We start from the raw sequence: 19901 nt of genomic DNA on the forward strand, positions 1-19901 counted from the left end.
CACGTTGGGTGGCACGGGATACATGCGGACGTGCATTGTCCTGTTGGAACAGCAAGTTCCCTTGCCGGTCTAGGAATGGTAGAACGATGGGTTCGATGACGGTTTGGTTGTACCGTGCACTATTCAGTGTCCCCTCGACGATCACCAGTGGTGTACGGCCAGTGTAGGAGATCGCTCCCCACACCATGATGCCGGGTTTTGGCCCTGTGTGCCTCGGTCGTATGCAGTCCTGATTGTGGCGCTCACCTGCACGGCGCCAAACACGCATACGACCATCATTGGCACCAAGGCAGAAGCGACTCTCATCGCTGAAGACGACACGTCTCCATTCGTCCCTCCATTCACGCCTGTCGCGACACCACTGGAGGCGGGCTGCACGATGTTGGGGCGTGAGCGGAAGACGGCCTAACGGTGTGCGGGACCGTAGCCCAGCTTCATGGAGACGGTTGCGAATGGTCCTCGCCGATACCCCAGGAGCAACAGTGTCCCTAATTTGCTGGGAAGTGGCTGTGCGGTCCCCTACGGCACTGCGTAGGATCCTACGGTCTTGGCGTGCATCCGTGCGTCGCTGCGGTCCGGTCCCAGGTCGACGGGCACGTGCACCTTCCGCCGACCACTGGCGACAACATCGATGTACTGTGGAGACCTCACGCCCCACGTGTTGAGCAATTCGGCGGTACGTCCACTCGGCCTCCCGCATGCCCACTATACGCCCTCGCTCAAAGTCCGTCAACTGCACATACGGTTCACGTCCACGCTGTCGCGGCATGCTACCAGTGTTAAAGACTGCGATGGAGCTCCGTATGCCACGGCAAACTGGCTGACACTGACGGCGGCGGTGCACAAATGCTGCGCAGCTAGCGCCATTCGACGGCCAACACCGCGGTTCCTGGTGTGTCCGCTGTGCCGTGCGTGTGATCATTGCTTGTACAGCCCTCTCGCAGTGTCCGGAGCAAGTATGGTGGGTCTGACACATCGGTGTCAATGTGTTCTTTTTTCCATTTCCAGGAGTGTATTTCAGTTTGTCTACACTCTACGAACACACATAACCTCAAAACTCATGCAACTAGTGTCGCCGAAGTTGGAACACGCCGAAAGTGTTTAGGTTCAACGACGAGTTGCGCATGCGCAGTGGCTGGTAGCGCACTTGCCTGCAACCTAGTGTCGTCGTGTAAACTAAGCTTTACGCTGTAACCAGCACCAAACGAAAGAACAACTCATTTCCGTCTCGTGGAACTAGTCTCAGTATACAAGGTGTTAAGAAAAATCTATTCCATATTTTGAGATACGGTAGTACGGGCCAAAACAAGAAAAAAGATCCTGTGAATATGGCTGTAAAATACTAACTGTGAAGCATATCTTTTATTACGAATTCTTTGCTGTTACGAACGTTCCACAGAATACAGTAAACAAATGAAAGCACGTTTTGTTACTGTAAAACAACACTTGTGAGAAATCTCTACAGGAAGCCTGCCATTTCCCATGTAGAATAACATACTTCCGTTATAGTGGTAAGTGCATTCTGTAGGTCGTTCAGAATAGGAAAGTCACAGTAGCAAAGATGAAATGCTCATGGTTCTTAAGGTATGCATTTTATAACAAGTTTAGGTGGACATTTTTGTATTGTTTTGGTCCTTATTAGCGCCTCTCAAAATATGGATTTTGTTTAACAGCCTGTGTAAAGCACCGCGGTACACACGCCTCAACTGCTACGGCATAACGTGCATCAAGTTGGGAAAGGGGCTGAAGGTACGGTGATTGTAGCTACTCACCTGTTCCATGCGGCAGAGAACTGGTCACTTCTGTGCAGAGAGAAAGAGAGAGAGACGCTGCGGAAGCGTACGACCACAACACACTACGACAGCGAGCGAAAGTTTCAGAACATCGATAACGCACGACGGTTTTTCGCGGGACAGATCGCAAGTGTACATTTCAAAAAATCTGAAGGCGGGTACAATATAATCGATTTCGGTCGTTGGTAACGTGCAAGTCAGAGTGTGAAAATAAACATTGTTTGTGATACATCGCCGCCACTGCTGTGCCGCGTACTTACAGCCTGGTTGCAGCAGCGCAGGGTTTGCCTGTGCGGGCGTCATTGCGGCGGCAGTTCACCACTGGATGGCCGATGCAGAATAAGACTGCGCGCGTCCTCCCACTTCCGCGATTCCCTTGCAGCCAAAGCGGGAGAAGACGCGGCCGACTTCTGTCTCGGCTGCAGTGCTGCCATCTACACGGACACCACACACTCACACTGACCTTCCGCCATGTAACGTCTAGTTCAGATAAGGCGAAATAGGTTTTCCTTACTGACGCTAAAGCGAACACCACGATCGAACAGTCATCCGTGGCGTTTTAACTGGATACGCTGTAACGCATTCTATGAAAGTCACGGTGGGAAAACAGCGATGAAAACTCGGAGAACTCCTTTTATTGTGCTACCAGCTTCCAGCTACAAGATTGCCATGAGGCCCTGGATAATGCTGAAACGAAACAGATTTCATTCTAACATTAAAGTAAACAAAACCGGCACTATAAATTATGCCAATTCACTGGCTGTGCTTGCACGAAACATCGCCTTGGCACGCTGCTCATGTCTGGATGGAAGATCGGTTTGGACATCACACTGCTATACTAGGTGTATGCATTGATGGGGAGTTGAACTGGAAAAAACACACAGAGGATCTGCTGAAACGTGTGAGTTCAGCTACATATGCTATTAGGATCATTGCATATTTTGGCGATATACATCTCAGTAAATTAGTTTACCACGCCTATTTTCATTCTCTGCTTTCGTATGGCATCATATTCTGGGGTAATTCATCATTGAGTAAAAGAGTGTTCATTGCACAAAAGCGTGTGATCAGAATAATTTCTGGAGCTCTTCCAAGATCATCCTGCAGACACTTACTTAAAGAGCTAGAGATCTTCACTGTAGCCTCACAATACGTATATTCACTTATGAAATTTGTTATTAACAATCCGAATGAATTCAAAAGTAATAGCAGTGTACATGGCTACAACACTGCACCAATATGTCCGCCTTTTCAGGGGTGCAGTGGGTCCCACCTTCCTCCTGATGGATGATAACACACGGCCCCACGGAGCTACCATCGTGGAGGAGTACCTTGAAACAGAAGATATCAGGCGAATGGAATGGCCTGCCTGTTCTCCAGACCTAAACCCCATCGAGCACGTCTGCGACGCTCTCGATCGACGTATCGCTGCACGTCTTCAAACCCTTACGAACTTCACGAGCTCCAACAGGCACTGGTGCAAGAATGGGAGGCTATACCCCAGCAGCTGCTCGACCACCTGATCCAGAGTATGCCAACCCGTTGTGCGGCCTGTGTACGTGTGCATGGTGATCATATCCTATATTGATGTCGGGGTACATGCGCAGGAAACAGTGGCGTTTTGCAGCACATGTGTTTCGGGACGGTTTTCTCAACTTATCACCAATACCGTGGACTTAACAGATCAGTGTCTTGTGTGTGTCTATGTGCCTATGCCGTTAGTGCCAGTTTCGTGTACATTCTGCAATTATCCTTAATTTATAAGCATGAGTGTATAAGAGGTCCTATGTCATTTATAAGAGAAACCATCGTGGACGCTATGAAAATAATGGGAACTTTATTAAGTGGAAAGGAACAGGCATGGCACATGAGAGACGCACTGCATATGAGAAACGCACTGCATATGAGAAACGGGAAGGAGAGCGAACTAGCGCTACGGTTAGCACACCCAAGGCAAACATTTTACACGTTTGCGACCGTGGTCACTGCTGGGGCGACAACACGCTGTGAGCAACGGAAATGGTTACCGCCAGCCGACTTAGGCCAAAAGAAGGAAATTCTAGCCAGGTGGGGCGTTTCTAGACGGTTCGAGGAGGTTCGCGAAGCTTTTGGAAAGACTTCGGCCATTAAAAGTAACTTCAGTGGAAACGGGGGAATCAATCCAGCCACGGTAAACTCCTAAGAGTCCCTGAAAAAAGGGGTATATAAATGTCAGCTGGAGACAGTAGTAGGTGAAATGAACATGAGACAGTTGGCGAGTGGTTCGCGCGGTCGTCGCCAGGGAGCAGTTAATTCGTCGGGAACCGTCACCGTAAAGTGACAGTTCAATGGTGCTGCAGTAAACCACGAGAAGGCTCTGTAGAGCTTGTCTCTAGAAGTAGCAAATAGTAGTAGTATTTATGCATGTCAGAATGTACAGAGGAGCAAGTGGCGCATTACACTTGTCAGTGCAACGAGGAATAATTTGTAGTTTTCTGCGTACAGAAGGGAACGAGTTCTGTCTCGCACTCGTCTCTTCTCTTTATTCGAGTAATTTTTGGTATCATTGAAACGAGTCTGAAGCAAAGCATAGTACAAGGTAGTACTCAGGAACCTGAGGTTTCTAGAGTGGTAGATTGTAATTGCTGACGGATAAAAAGCCATTGCAAGACACCTCTTCGAGTAAGGCTGAATTGGAGTCTTGTGGAATACTCGTAACTTAGTAGTGATTGCGTACGGTATGCAACTAACCGCCTAGCAGCGACACATTACGCACCTGCCACCAGCTTCTGTTTCTGTTTCTCCTTCTGCTTCTGCGGCTGCTGTTGCTGTTGCTCGAAGATGCGGACGGCCGCCTTGACGGAGCTGCTGGGGGGCGGCCCGGGGGCGGCCGCAGCGGGGGTGGCAGCGGGGGCAGCAGTTGCAGTGGAGGCAGCGGCAGAGACGGAAGGCAACCCCGGCGGCGGCCCGACCGCTGCCGCCCCCGCCCCCGCCCCCGCCCCCGCGGACAGCGCGTTGAACTTGGCGGACAGCGCCGCCACACCGGGGGCGATGGCGCGCTCGCGCTCCCGCCTCCGGGGGCAGAAGCGGGGGGCGGCCACCGCCACCGGCACAGCCGCCTCCACCGCCGTAGAGCCAGACTTCATGCCGCGTCCTGCAACAGCCAGACAAACCACTCTCACTTCCGCGCCTCTACTCGAATGCAACACCATTTCTCTACTGCTGACTGCGAACTATTTTGTTGCGACCAGAGGTCAACAGCTCTCAGAAACCAGTCCTAGGTATTCACCGCCAGTCACAGTCTGTGATGGCAGTAACAAATCTCTGCTCTGACCTATCATCTTTTTACATTCTTCATAAGACAACAACATGTTTTTTTAGCTGCAAACATTTTAGGTTGGGCATTACATCAAATGAAGCAACACGTTTGCTGTTACCAGTCACCTTTTATGTATCTCCACGCCGCGTTTCAAAGGTCTATTAAACCCCCATCAAGGTTGATTTACATTTGTTAGAATGAGATGCGTCTGTATAGCGTTACGATGTTTTTGGAGGAACTTGTGGCACTGTCTCCACTAGTGACAGGTTCCTTTATTTTCGTAACACATCACATGTGTAGTGTCATATTTTGTAAACAAGGGAGGTATGAACCTTTGAAACGTGTCGTGGAGATAAATAAACAGTGACAGGTAGCAGTAAACTTGTTGTTTCATTTAACACGTTATTTATATTTCAACCTCAAATTATTCGTTATTGTAAAAAAGTATTTACTATTCCTTGTCAAATGCTTCAGACAAAAGCAAAACAAACTACAAAAATGGATGACAAACGAGAACCGTAATATGTACGACCTGTTTTAAAATGTCAGTTACCAAAAAAATGGTTCACATGGCTCTGAGCACTATGCGACTTAACTTCTCAGGTCATCAGTCCCCTAGAACTTAGAACTACTTAAACCTAACTAACCTAAGGACGTCACACACATCCATGCCCGAGGCAGGATTCGAACCTGCGACCGTAGCGGTCGCGCGGTTCCAGACTGTAGCGCCTAGAACCGCTCGGCCACCCCCCGGCCGGCGTCAATTAACAGGGCCGGCCGCTACGGTCGCAGGTTCGAATCCTGCCTCGGGCATGGATGTGTGTGATGTCCTTAGGTTAGTTAGGTTTAAGTAGTTCTAAGTTCTAGGGGACTGATGACCACAGATGTTCAGTCCCATAGTACTCAGAGCCATTTGAACCAACTAACAGGTCTCCAAATTCGCAATTAGCAGATGCATTTCCTGCCTCTCCTTCGTTGAGCAAAAGCCCTCCGAACAAAATGTTAGTTACAGCCTTAAACCAGCACACTGAGCGCTGTAGAAGGTGTGAAACTCGTACCGACCGCTCCTCAGTCTCCGCAGCTGACTTACGGGGTGCGTGAACACCACCTGCTCAGAAGCATCTAGAACACCTGCTGGTAGGCCTGTGTCTGTCCACCGACATGGGAGCCACTGTGCCCGCACACACTCCATGCCTTCGCCAGTTTTCTCCACGGCCGCGCGCTCAGTGGACCTGGCAGCGCCTCGCGGCACCGCTTTGCTACGGCAGCTTCCTGCCGCCCGTGAGCTGCCAGCCTTAAGCCGTCGGCACAATGACCGTACACCCGAGCGTTGAGCGTGCCGAGTTTCTGACGTCATAGTGTGGTGTTACTTAAAATCCGTCTTGATTGCAAAAAATTTTTTTATTATTCACATGACCGGTTTCAGTTCATTCAGAACCATCTTCAGATCTGTAAAAATAATTATACTAATTTACTATTTCACGGAAGCAAATGTTTTTCATCCTATCTAATCAACATCAAATGTACCAGAACGTACCTGATATTTCAGTTACAGGAGTAACTGAAATATCAGGTACGTTCTGGTACATTTGATGTTGATTAGATAGGATGAAAAACATTTGCTTCCGTGAAATAGTAAATTAGTATAATTATTTTTACAGATCTGAAGATGGTTCTGAATGAACCGAAACCGGTCATATGAATAATAAGAAAATTTTTGTAATCAAGACGGATTTTAAGTAACATTATAAAATCACTGATTGCTGTTATCCCATAAGACATTATGTCTGTTTTTGCAAAGTCATAGTGTGGAATAGCACGTTCGGGAGTCTTTCCGAACGTGCAGAGCAATATCTAGCATGTCAAATATTCTGAGCGTGAGTCTCAGCGTTGACCAATCAGATAGCACAACGCCACCTACGTCACATGCACGCCATCTCCCTTCAGCATTGAGCTGTGAGGCGCCATATTGGCATTCCGTTCAAGCATATCTTATATATGTCGTTTCTGAGCACCAGTAATTTCAGAAGCACTCGAAAAGCCGTTGTTAACTGCGTGATTCGTTGCAATAAATTAATGAGATACGTCGTATTAGTGGCAAAAGAATTATTGTAACTTGCGTATTATGAGAGTATGTTATTTGAAGGTAGCGACACGCTGAGGATCCACCAAAAATACATTGTTCTTGGTACAACTTGTTATAATTAAATTTCAGCTATTAATATAGCTACGATTAAAACATTTAGCAAGTGCTAACATCTTAGAATTCGCCACAAACGAATTGTTGTCAGTTTAGCGATGACATACTCTTACAATAAGCAAGTGACAATAATTCTTTTAGCAGGCACGGTAGCTCAGCGTGTTCGGTCAGAGAGCTGGTTCGCCTCTTTAATAAAAGAACTGAGTGGAAGGATCAGCAAACTAACTTGAGCGGATGTCATCTGACGTCCGCAACGACCACACAGCGATCAACTACGAACAAAATCAGACTCTTGACACTGATGAAACGAAACTATAAATGTCTCAGTTGAACACATAAATGCAAAAAAAATTTTATAAAAAAAAGCGTAGTGAGTAGCGTTGATGATACATGACCAGAAAGGTGATCTGATTATGATTCGCGTCTCATCAAGTCTAAATATTTTTTTCCTAACATTCGTGTATATAATAGGTCCTGACGCTTTATTATTAGTTTAATGTAAGTATATACTACAATATTTAATGTTACGCAAATATAAGGTCACCTTTTCCTGAGGAGTGAGTTTGTTCGATTGGCTTAATCTACAGGACAGCTTGCGCTACTTGTATAAAGATATTTTGTTCATTTTTCTTTTGAGTTACGTAATTTACATGTTGTAAAGATTCTGCCACTGGGCAGGAACAGTGATCAAGTAAGAATGACCTTGGGGTTTTATTAAAATGTGGGAAAGATAAAATAGTGCTTATCTTATGTGGAGAACTATTGCAAATTTGTCACACTGTTTGTAATGGAACTTTTACAAGCCTGTATCCTTATTGATTAGACATGGTACTTTCCTTTCTGTCTTGAGATATGTAAATCGATATTGAAGTATTTATTTGTGTATATTACATACAGAACAACGTGACTAGGATATAAACAATGGAGGAAATGTGCGTTTTAATAGAACTAACGTGGTAATTTGACGCAGCCTGTTGAGTAAACAGTGTGATTTACGAACTAGAAACATCCCACAACTGCCGCTGGAGCGCTTTGCGATCGCGTATACCACATTGGGGCCCACGTACCGTATGCGGAAGTCGCATCGTTCCTGAGCGTTCAGCAGAGCGTTGACTCGGCACGGTTAACGTTAACGTTCGGCTGCACGATCCATGTGCCGACGGCTTTACCCTCCCTGCTCCTCGCCACTCGGTCTGTGAGAGCAGCTGCCAGGCATCGTCGTGGACCAACATTTCAGTTGCTTTCGAGTTGTGTGGACACCGTCCTGAGAAGCTCTACTTCATGTTAATAAGCGACCCGTTGTTATTGCAAAGCGGCTCTTACTGTCTGCTACACCACGCGGCCACATTAGGACTGAGGTGTATCGCAGAAGGCCTGTGCTGGAAGTGACACACAAAGCCGCGAGTCTTCAGAGAGCCAAACAACGCGTGAACTGGACAGCGGCTGACTTGAAGGCATGTAGCGCCGTCCGAGGAGTGGCGGTTTGGTCCCTTTTGAGACGGGGCGGGGCGGACAGTCCAGCGACGGCCGAATGAGACGTTTTGCGTGGAGGCCGCGGTTGGTTCTGCGACATTTCTGGGTTGTTTTGCCTATCCAGTGATTCAGGCTACCCTGAAGCGTGAACCAAGATGTTTATTCCAACTTTCTGGCCATTTCTTTCATATCCTGGTGATAACTGTGCAGCGGAGATTAGCGTCTTGGAGAGGCCAGCAGCTGTCTCCACAAGGGACCGCGCTACGTTCCTGGTCTAACGAAGCCTGAGCTGTCTTGCCGCAGCTCGACCGGTCCCCTAAATCACCCCATCTCAGTCTCTCGGGAAATGCCCGCGACTGTTTGGAACAGAGGATGAAACGTACCAGTCAACACCCACGCAGTCTGGCAGCTGTACAGGACCTAGCGATCAACGAGAGGCTCCAACTGCGTGTGGCGTGTCTAGAGACATCTCTGGACACACCTCCTCTCTGAACTTCGGGGTGAGAGACATTTGCTACACGGCTTTAGCGTCACGTCACCTGAGAGAGGAGGGGTGGGGGTGGGTGCTACTCTTCTATTTGGCTCGCTTAGTAGCACCTAAACAGAAGACGACGCTTTTGTAAGCTGTGAATTGGCTCTCGTTAGACATTGTAAGTTTTTTCACCTTTTATATCACAAATTATTATGAACAGTTCTCTCGAGAAATCGTCGTTAGAACTACCGTATGAAAATACAACGAACTTCCAGAGAATTTAGTATAACTCTAATGTGTTATGAAGAGGAAGACAGACACTGAAGTATGTCCAATGCAATCCTCATACATTCACACACACTACTGGCCATTAAAATTGCTACACCAAGAAGAAATGCAGATGATAAACGGGTATTCATTGGACAGATATATTATGCTAGAACTCACATGTGATTACATTTTCACGCAATTTGGGTGCATAGATCCTGAGAAATCAGTACCCAGAACAACCACCTCTGGCCGTAATAACGGTCTTGATACGCCTGGGCATTGAGTCAAACAGAGCTTGGATGACGTGCACAGATACAGCTGCCCATGCAGCTTCAACACGATACCACAGTTCATCAAGAGTAGTGACTGGCGTATTGTGACGAGCCAGTTGTTCGGTCACCATTGACCAGACGTTTTCAGTTGGTGAGACATCTGGAGAATGTGCTGGCCAGGGCAGCAGTCGAACATTTTCTGTATCCAGAAAGGCCTGTACAGGACCTGCAACATGCGGTCGTGCATTATCCTTCTGAATGTGGGGTTTCGCAGCGATCGAATGAAGGGTACAGCCACGGGTCGTAACACATCTGAAATGTAACGTGCACCGTTCAAAGTGCCGTCAATGCGAACAAGAGGTGACCTAGACGTGTAACCAATGACCCCCCCCCCCCCATACCATCACACCGGGTGATACGCCAGTATCGCGATGACGAATACATGGTTCCAATGTGCGTACACCGCGATGTCGCCAAACTCGGATGCGACAATCATGATGCTGTAAACAGAATCTGGATTCATCCGAAAAAAATGACGTTTTGCCATTCGTGCACCCAGGTTCGTCGTTGAGTACACCATCGCAGGCGCTCCTGTCTGTGATGCAGCGTCAAGGGTAACCGCAACCACAGCCTCCCAGCTGACAATCCATGCTGCTGCAAACGTCGTCGAACTGTTCGTGCAGATGGTTGTCGTCTTGAAAACGTCCCCATCTGTTGACTCAGGGATCGAGACGTGGCTGCACGATTCGTTACAGCCATGCGGATAAGATGCCTGTCATCTCGACTGCTAGTGATACGAGGCCGTTGCGATCCAGCACGGCGTTCCTTATTACCCTCCTGAAACCACCGATTCCATATTCTGCTAACAGTCATTCGATCTCGACCAACGCGAGCAGCAATGACGCGATACGATAAACCGCAATCGCGATACGCTACAATCCGATCTTTATCAAAGTCGGAAACGTGATGGTACGCATTTCTCCTCCTTACGAGGGGCACCGCAACAACGTTTCACCAGGCACGTTGTAGGTGTCGCCACCGGCGCCAACCTTGTGTCAATACTCTGAAAAGCTAATCATTTGCATATCACAGCATCTTCGTGGTGTAGCAATTTTAATGGCCAGTAGTGTACATTAATACTTGTTCCACAGATCATGAATACGACAGTTCGTAATGATGTGGAACGTTTCACTTTAACATAAGTTTTCTTTACATAAGTTATTTTATTCGATTTTATTTTTTACAGTTGCTACTTCATATCTAGAAATTCATCTATTCAGTACAAGGAGCTGTCATTTAGAAGTGTTTTTAATTTGTTTTTCATCTGTCAGACTTTTAATGCTATTTGGAAAATGATCAAAGATTTTTGTGGCATCATAATTCACCCCTTTCTGTACCAAATTCAGATTTAACCCAGAATAATGAAGATAGTCGTTTCTTCGTTTTGTAGCTATGCACTTCGCTGTTATTTTTTAATTGGGATGGATTTTAATAACAAGTTTCATAAGAGAATATATATATTGCAAAGTTACTGTGAATATCCCGAGTTGCTCAAATAAATGTCTGCACGGTGATCTTCGGTGGGCTCCAGCTATTATTCTGATTACACGCTGTCGTGCAATGAATACTTTTTCTCTTAATGATAAATTACCCCATAATATGGCGCCTTATGAAAGCAGTTATTAAAATAGGCATACTAGCTGACACGGCTTGTAGGGCGCGTACATTTAAATTAAAGCACTGCGGTTTCGTGATCAACCATGGACAACGAAGTCACGTCATTGTCTATGAGCTTGACAGGAACCTCGGCCTGTCTCTCACTCATTTCATGAAACAGAACCATGCAGTCGCAAAATAATGCGTCATTTTGTTGTTTTGTATACAAAATAGAGGTTCATTAACATTAATTTTTATCACTTTATCCAAGATTTGTAAAATTAAAAGTTACCGTACAATAACCGACATTGACTGAAAATTCATTAAACAGTGTGATTCACGAAGCTGTGTAAATATTTTAATATGTTATTGTACAAGTAAAACTAAAAAAAAATACTTCATATAAACATAGGTCCGCAAATGTTTCGTTAGGGCAAATAAAATATTTTGCCAGAAATTTAGCAACTTCGCTAATGTGGCCACCGAAATTGCCTGATTTAACATCTGGCACGGTATCTCAGCGTGTTCCGTCAGAGGGTTAGCTACCCTCTGCAATAAAAAAAAAAGAAAAGAAAAAAAGAAAACTGAGTGAACGGATCAGCGATGAACTTTTTAACAGATGTCATGGGATGTCCGCCGCGAACATACACAACCAACAAATTACGAACAAAACGAGATAAAAAAAACACCACTGGATTTTTGTGTATGGGGATGGATGAAAGACATAGTTTGTGAGGACAAAGTCAATACACGTGAGACATTACTTGCTCATATTATGAATGCAATACATGAAATTAAGAACAACCCTGTGAAACTGAAACGTGCAACAAAATCTGTTCATACACGTACAGCTAAATGCATTGAACTCGGTAGGGGCATTTTGGAACATTTATTGTGAATGCATTATGAAGCTGTACGTACAATGTGCAACTTCCTTAACACTGAGCTTTGTTTTTTTTTTTTTTGCGGGTTAACGTGTGCTATGGAACTAATAAAAGCAGATTATCTGACACATTCATACAGTTTCAGTTAACGTTATTACCATCAGTTTTCCAAAATTAAATTCTCTACAACTTCTGTTGAAAACTTTGTGCAATTGTCTTGAATTTAAAACACAAACTGGACCAAGTAGTTAATAAATTAAAAATTTTACCAAATTACGTCTTTGTTTCTCTGGATGTTCTGGAAAACTACTGCAGATACACGTCTGGGACATGTTTTATTAGATTCACTAGATCAATAACAACAAAGTAAATGGAAATCGTGCTTTACTTTAATCTCTTACAGTTTTGCAATAGCTTCATATTAGCGAAGTTGCTATATTTCGGACAAAATCTTTTATTAGCCGTAACTCCGTAACTAAACATTTGCGGACCTATGTTTATAAGAACTTTTTTCTTTAGTTGTACTTTTAGAATAACGTATTAAAATATTTGCATATCTTCCTGATTCACACTGTATATACAACAAATATTTACTTATTTAGTTAGATGTGTGAAAATAATAGTAAGTGCCGGCCGCTGTGACCGAGCGGTTCTAGACGCTTCTGTCCGTAACCACGCGGCTGCTACGATCGTAGGCTCGAATCCTGCCTCGGGCATGGATGTGTGTGATGTTCTTAGGTTAGTTAGGTTTAAGTAGTTCTAGGTCTAGGGGACTGATGACCTCAGATGTTAAGTCCCATAGCGCTTAGAGCCATTTGAACCATTAATAACGAGCGAGGTGGCGCAGTGGTTAGCACACTGGACTCGCATTCGGGAGGACGACGGTTCAATCCCGCGTCCGGCCAATCTGATTTATGTTTTCCGTGATTTCCCTAAATCGCTCCAGGAAAATGCCGGGATGGTTCCTTTAAAAGGGCACGGCCGACTAACTTCCCTAATCCGATGATACCGATGACCTCGCTGTTTGGTCTCTTCCCCCAAACAACCCAACCATTAATAGAAGTGCCGAGTACGGGATGCGTCCATTAAGTAAGTTTCACTATTTTATATAAAAAAAAACATTACACTCACTATATCATGTTCAAGTAATTTTATTGGGATTGTACAATGCTTCTGTTAGTTTTTCACACAGTTGTCATGTTTTTCCAAGCATTTTTGGTAACATAAGTTTCTCCAAACCAGTGTTTTATCGATTCTGGTACTGTGATCGTAGCCAACTGCTCACTGTTGATGTGAGTTACCTTCAATACGGCCTTTGAGTTGGAGGAACATGTGAAAACACTTGGGGCAACATCTGGCGAATATGGACGATGCGGGAACACTTCCCAGTCGAATCTTCCGAGTTCCGCCTGGGTCATTCGAACTGCGACGGGCCGAGTGTTATCACTAAGGAAGTGAACTTGGTGAGGCAGAAGTCCGGGACGCTTTCTTTTTACGGTAGCTCGCAGTTTCCTCAAGACGAGCACAAGACTCGACCTGGTACAACACTGGTTCGGTAAACTTGTATCACGTTACCAAAAATGCTTGAAAAACATGGCGACTATGTAAGAAAGTAGCAGATGCATTGTACAATGTCAATAAAATCACTTTAGCATGATAAAACGTGCGTAATGTTTTTTTATAAAATACTGAAAACTGCTTATTGGATCTCTCTTGTACTTTAAAAAACAGTGACAACGACATTTGGCCCTAAAGAAAAATGAATTGTCTGTGAACCGACAACACATTCATTTTCACTGGAAATTATAAATACAGAAAATTAGAAAAAAAGGGAACAGGGCAACACGAAGGACGCATATACAATCGTACACAAGATTCTGAATTTTTATTTTTCGCCTCTATATTTGAATATGGTTCCCGAAGAAAACCAAAAGCGGTCATAATAAATAAAAAGAACCTCTGTGGTCCAGACATTGGCAAAATGCTACGGAACATGATGCAATGAAGCCTCAAGAACCTTCCAAGACAGTTTCACTACGATTTGTGTTAAGCTAATGGAAGCCATCACAACGCGATCTTGTACCTGACGCACGGCAACCGCGAGGTATCCTGTGCTCATTAGCACACAAATGACATGAAAGCAATGTGCTGAAAGTGACGTAAAACGTTAGGATTGTTTTGTCTGTCAAAAGGCACAAATCGCTTCTAGTATTGTATTGTACTTATTGCACTGCACTGAACAGAAGGTAGTAATAATTGCATGTAATGGAAATCAATGATCTATCATTCAATGCGATTCACTTGAAAAATATTGTTTCGAAATTCTGTTCTCTTCCATGAAGAAATTTATAATTTTACAAAACGGAGAGTAATCTGAGCAATGTGACACGATGGAAAACGGAATATGCATGAAACGTTTTAAAATGTTAATGTTGTGTTCAGAAGAGGATGCATCGAAAAGTTTAGGTGGAAACGGATGACAATCCTGTTGACTAACTAGCTGTAACTTAATTGTTTAACTTAAAATATTAGTCTTTCTAATGTGTCTTCTTCCTTTGGCATCACGACCTAATTCGTAAATTGATTATATGAAAGAACACAATATACACTCCTGGAAATGGAAAAAAGAACACATTGACACCGGTGTGTCAGACCCACCATACTTGCTCCGGACACTGCGAGAGGGCTGTACAAGCAATGATCACACGCACGGCACAGCGGACACACCAGGAACCGCGGTGTTGGCCGTCGAATGGCGCTAGCTGCGCAGCATTTGTGCACCGCCGCCGTCAGTGTCAGCCAGTTTGCCGTGGCATACGGAGCTCCATCGCAGTCTTTAACACTGGTAGCATGCCGCGACAGCGTGGACGTGAACCGTATGTGCAGTTGACGGACTTTGAGCGAGGGCGTATAGTGGGCATGCGGGAGGCCGAGTGGACGTACCGCCGAATTGCTCAACACGTGGGGCGTGAGGTCTCCACAGTACATCGATGTTGTCGCCAGTGGTCGGCGGAAGGTGCACGTGCCCGTCGACCTGGGACCGGACCGCAGCGACGCACGGATGCACGCCAAGACCGTAGGATCCTACGCAGTGCCGTAGGGGACCGCACAGCCACTTCCCAGCAAATTAGGGACACTGTTGCTCCTGGGGTATCGGCGAGGACCATTCGCAACCGTCTCCATGAAGCTGGGCTACGGTCCCGCACACCGTTAGGCCGTCTTCCGCTCACGCCCCAACATCGTGCAGCCCGCCTCCAGTGGTGTCGCGACAGGCGTGAATGGAGGGACGAATGGAGACGTGTCGTCTTCAGCGATGAGAGTCGCTTCTGCCTTGGTGCCAATGATGGTCGTATGCGTGTTTGGCGCCGTGCAGGTGAGCGCCACAATCAGGACTGCATACGACCGAGGCACACAGGGCCAACACCCGGCATCATGGTGTGGGGAGCGATCTCCTACACTGGCCGTACACCACTGGTGATCGTCGAGGGGACACTGAATAGTGCACGGTACATCCAAACCGTCATCGAACCCATCGTTCTACCATTCCTAGACCGGCAAGGGAACTTGCTGTTCCAACAGGACAATGCACGTCCGCATGTATCCCGTGCCACCCAACGTGCTCTAGAAGGTGTAAGTCAACTACCCTGGCCAGCAAGATCTCCGGATCTGTCCCCCATTGAGCATGTTTGGGACTGGATGAAGCGTCGTCTCACGCGGTCTGCACGTCCAGCACGAACGCTGGTTCAACTGAGGCGCCAGGTGGAAATGGCATGGCAAGCCGTTCCACAGGACTACATCCAGCATCTCTACGATCGTCTCCATGGGAGAATAGCAGCCTGCATTGCTGCGAAAGGTGGATATACACTGTACTAGTGCCGACATTGTGCATGCTCTGTTGCCTGTGTCTATGTGCCTGTGGTTCTGTCAGTGTGATCATGTGATGTATCTGACCCCAGGAATGTGTCAATAAAGTTTCCCCTTCCTGGGACAATGAATTCACGGTGTTCTTATTTCAATTTCCAGGAGTGTATTAGGTTGGCGATTTTGTTTTGCATGTTTGTATTCCGGTGGCTATGCGTTTATTCATCGCCTGCCATTTTTATTTGTAGTTCACTGCAGCTATCTGAGTTTATATTTGGTCATTTGGAGATAGTGAGTGGAGCTGTGGGCGCTAGAAAAGGGAGTGCCAAGTGGAGAAATCTGAACATTTCCGTCGAATTCTTCTGTTTGAGTTCAATAGAGAACTAACAGGAGCGGAAGCAGCCAGAAACATTTGTGGCGTGTGTACAGATAAAACCATTGAACAGAGTACGGCAAGAAAATGGTTTTCTCTTTCTGAGGAGGATCGTTTTGACATTACCAGGTGTAGAACTAACAAGCCGGAATTTGGTTGCAATAATTAAACGTCTGTTGTTTGAAACTGATAAACAATATTTTATTCAAATATTGATTTTCCGACGCTTTCTACCAGATCATTTATGCAGCTTCGTGCAAATATTGAATATCTCGCCGTACTGCTGCAAGTTTTTCTGTCGCTTCATTCTACATGGCTGAATATCATTAAATATTGAAGGCCGCGCGGGGTGTCCGAGAGGTCTGAGACGCGGTCCGTGCGGCTCCCACCGAGAGAAGTTCGAGTCCTCCCTCGGGTATGGACGTGTGTGTTGTCGTTAGCGTAAGTTACTTTAAGTTAGATTAAGTAGTGTGTAAACTGAGGGACCGATGACCTCAGCAGTTTGGTCCCGTAAGACCTTACCACGTTGTTGTTGTTGTTGTTGTTGTTGTTGTTGTTGTTGTTGTGGTCTTCAGTCCGGAGACTGGTTTGATGCAGCTCTCCATGCTACTCTAACCTGTGCAAGCTTCTTCATCTCCCAGTACCTACTGCAGCCTACATCCTTCTGAATCTGCTTAGTGTATTAATCTCATGGTCTCCCTCTACGATTTTTACCCTCCACGCTGCCCTCCAGTACTAAATTGGTGATCCCTTGATGCCTCAGAACATGTCCTACCAACCGATCCCTTCTTCTATTCAAGTTGTGCCACAAACTCCTCTTCTCCTGAATTCTATTCAATACCTCCTCAGGTTCGAATCCTGCCTCGGGCATGGATGTGTGTGTGATGTCCTTAGGTTAGTTAGGTTTAATTAGTTCTAAGTCCTAGGCGACTGATGACCTCAGAAGTTAAGTCGCATAGTGCTCAGAGCCATTTTAACCAATACTTCCTCATTAGTTATGAGATCTACCCATCTAATCTTCAGCATTCTTCTGTAGCACCACATTTCGAAAGCTTCTATTCTCTTCTGGTCTAAACTATTTATCGTCCATGTTTCACTTCCATACATGGCTACACTCCATACAAATACTTTCAGAAACGACTTCCTGACACTTAAATCTATACTCGATGTTAACAAATTTCTCTTCTTCAGAAACGCTTTCCTTGCCATTGCCAGTCTACATTTTATATCCTCTCTACTTCGACCATCATCAGCTATTTTGCTCCCCAAATAGCAAAACTCCTTTACTACTTTAAGTGTCTCATTTCCTTATCTAATTCCCTCAGCATCACTCGATTTAACTCGACTACATTCTATTATCCTCGTTTTGCTTTTGTTGATGTTATACCCTCCTTTCAAGACACTGTCCATTCCGTTCAACTGCTCTTCGAAGTTCTTTTCTGTCTCTGACAGAATTACAATGTCATCGGCGAACCTCAAAGTTTTTATTTCTTCTCCATGGATTTTAATACCTACTCCGAACTTTTCTTTTGTTTCCTTTATTGCTTGCTCGAATGAAGCTGTTTTACTCGTAACTAGTAGGCCTTACGTAACTGTGAACGATTATGTAGGTACATATAAGCCTGGTACAGCGGTGGCTTTAAAAAAAAAAGTGTATAAACGTTGTGTACTGTGACTTGGGATCATGTAATGTGCAGCCAATAATGTCTCGTGCCTCGGGCATGGATGTGTGTGATGCCCTTAGGTTAGTTAGGTTTAAGTAGTTCTAAGTTCTAGAGGTCTTATGACGTCAACAGTTGAGTCCCATAGTGCTCAGAGCCATTTGAACCAATGTCTCGTACTGTTATTGTAGAATGAAGAACTTCTCACAGCTAAACTGAAGAATTTTATGGCGCTCACAGCAGAAGAAAAGTTTGCATATTTTTATTGTCACACAATCATTATGTAATATTCGTAGTACACTGCTCGTTAGTGTTTTCTCGTTCGCTATGCGACAGACTACCCCACGAACGAAGTAACGGTACCTGACAGAATAGTTACACCAAACCATATACTGATCTCTCTTAATGTTTCCGTGGACATTACAACAAAATTCGCTAAATTCGTCAGTCCCAAGAATAGCGTGAGTCGGGAGGTATATGGTTTGATGGATAGCTTTGGTGATTCTGAACCAAAAAAAGCTTTCATATGAACATATGTCGTACTTCCAATCGTTTCCAAGATACATTCAGTATTACTTTGATACTTTTTCTTGAATAGCTCGGAAGCACACACCCCAGCCAAAACGTGTCTAAGTACAATATTAAATTAAATTTCGTAGAGAGAAGTCATTTCTTTTTTCTCTAGCTTCAATAGTTTAGGCAAAAAAAAAAAAAAACAAGAGCAAGAATACTGAAAATCGTGCGACGCGACCATGCGCTGCAGCTTAGGTAGTTTTTGTAAGCCAATTTCAGGTAGTTTCCCGAATCGATTTACTACAAATGCCCTATATCAAACTGTTCGTCTTAACTTCCTCAACTGTAATAGGTTTTAAACAATGACGATGGTTGAATAATACAGATAATAAATAACAATGCACATTAAATCTGTTTCATCTCGGATACCATTCGTAATAGGGCATATGCCCAAATGAAATTTTTTAATTCAGAATCACTAATATTATCAGCGCTCAAAGCATATACCTTTCCTCCTGACTTACCCTGTATCTATATTCCTTCTTGCCACTTTTTGCGATGCGTCCATATAACGTGGAAGAGCACCAAGATTTCTATGTTTCAGTGACTCAAAATATAAGTAAAGTAAAATGTTTTGCACTGATCCGCAGCACAACATATGGTTGTCGGAATGATACGTCAGACATACACTGAACAGAGGCAGGAGAAGATTTTCCGAAGTTTAGTGGCTATTATCTTTAACGATGAATAGCCAACATGAAAATCATCAGTCATCTCCGTGTCTCCAAAACGAGACAAATGAGACTTCTTTTTCGTGGTCGGTTCTCGATATTTCCCTCGGCGTGACCGCTCCTCCACGGCAAACTGTTACATCTCCTCCCACACTTTAATACTTATGGCGCTATAGGAATCGCCCTTGCTTCAGTCTGTAATCAAACAGTAGACTGGAAGTGCTGCTTTGGTGCCGCTCGGCTGATCCACGCCCACGCCCAGTCACTGCTGGTACCGCGTTCCAGTCGCAGTCTAGTGATCACGTCGCGCGGTTGGACACACTTTCTGGCAGGCAGGTCCTGCAGTTGCGAGCGGCGGTACAGCTTTTGATGCAGTGGCTTACAGTATTTTGAGCGCTTGCAAGACAACTAAGCCAGTCTTAAACGTCAAATCTCACGTCGCGT

The 19901-nt window shown here is 45.2% G+C and overlaps 1 protein-coding gene and 1 long non-coding RNA gene across 2 annotated transcripts in view; both read right to left on the reverse strand.

Annotated features, from left to right (window-relative positions):
• LOC126175148 (uncharacterized) overlaps positions 1 to 4686 on the reverse strand; it is a 215756-nt gene extending 211070 nt beyond the window's left edge. The window contains exon 1 of the mRNA XM_049921710.1: positions 4549 to 4686. The gene's annotated coding sequence lies outside the window, so the exon portion shown is untranslated. The remainder of the gene's footprint in view (positions 1 to 4548) is intronic.
• Positions 4687 to 4825: 139 nt separating this feature from the next.
• Positions 4826 to 19901, reverse strand: part of LOC126175149 (uncharacterized) — a 408165-nt gene continuing 393089 nt past the window's right edge. The window contains exon 4 of the long non-coding RNA XR_007535532.1: positions 4826 to 4926. This is a non-coding gene — a long non-coding RNA (uncharacterized LOC126175149). The remainder of the gene's footprint in view (positions 4927 to 19901) is intronic.

The sequence above is a fragment of the Schistocerca cancellata genome, chromosome 3, assembly GCF_023864275.1.
Source record: "Schistocerca cancellata isolate TAMUIC-IGC-003103 chromosome 3, iqSchCanc2.1, whole genome shotgun sequence".
NCBI classification, from domain to species: domain Eukaryota; kingdom Metazoa; phylum Arthropoda; class Insecta; order Orthoptera; family Acrididae; genus Schistocerca; species Schistocerca cancellata.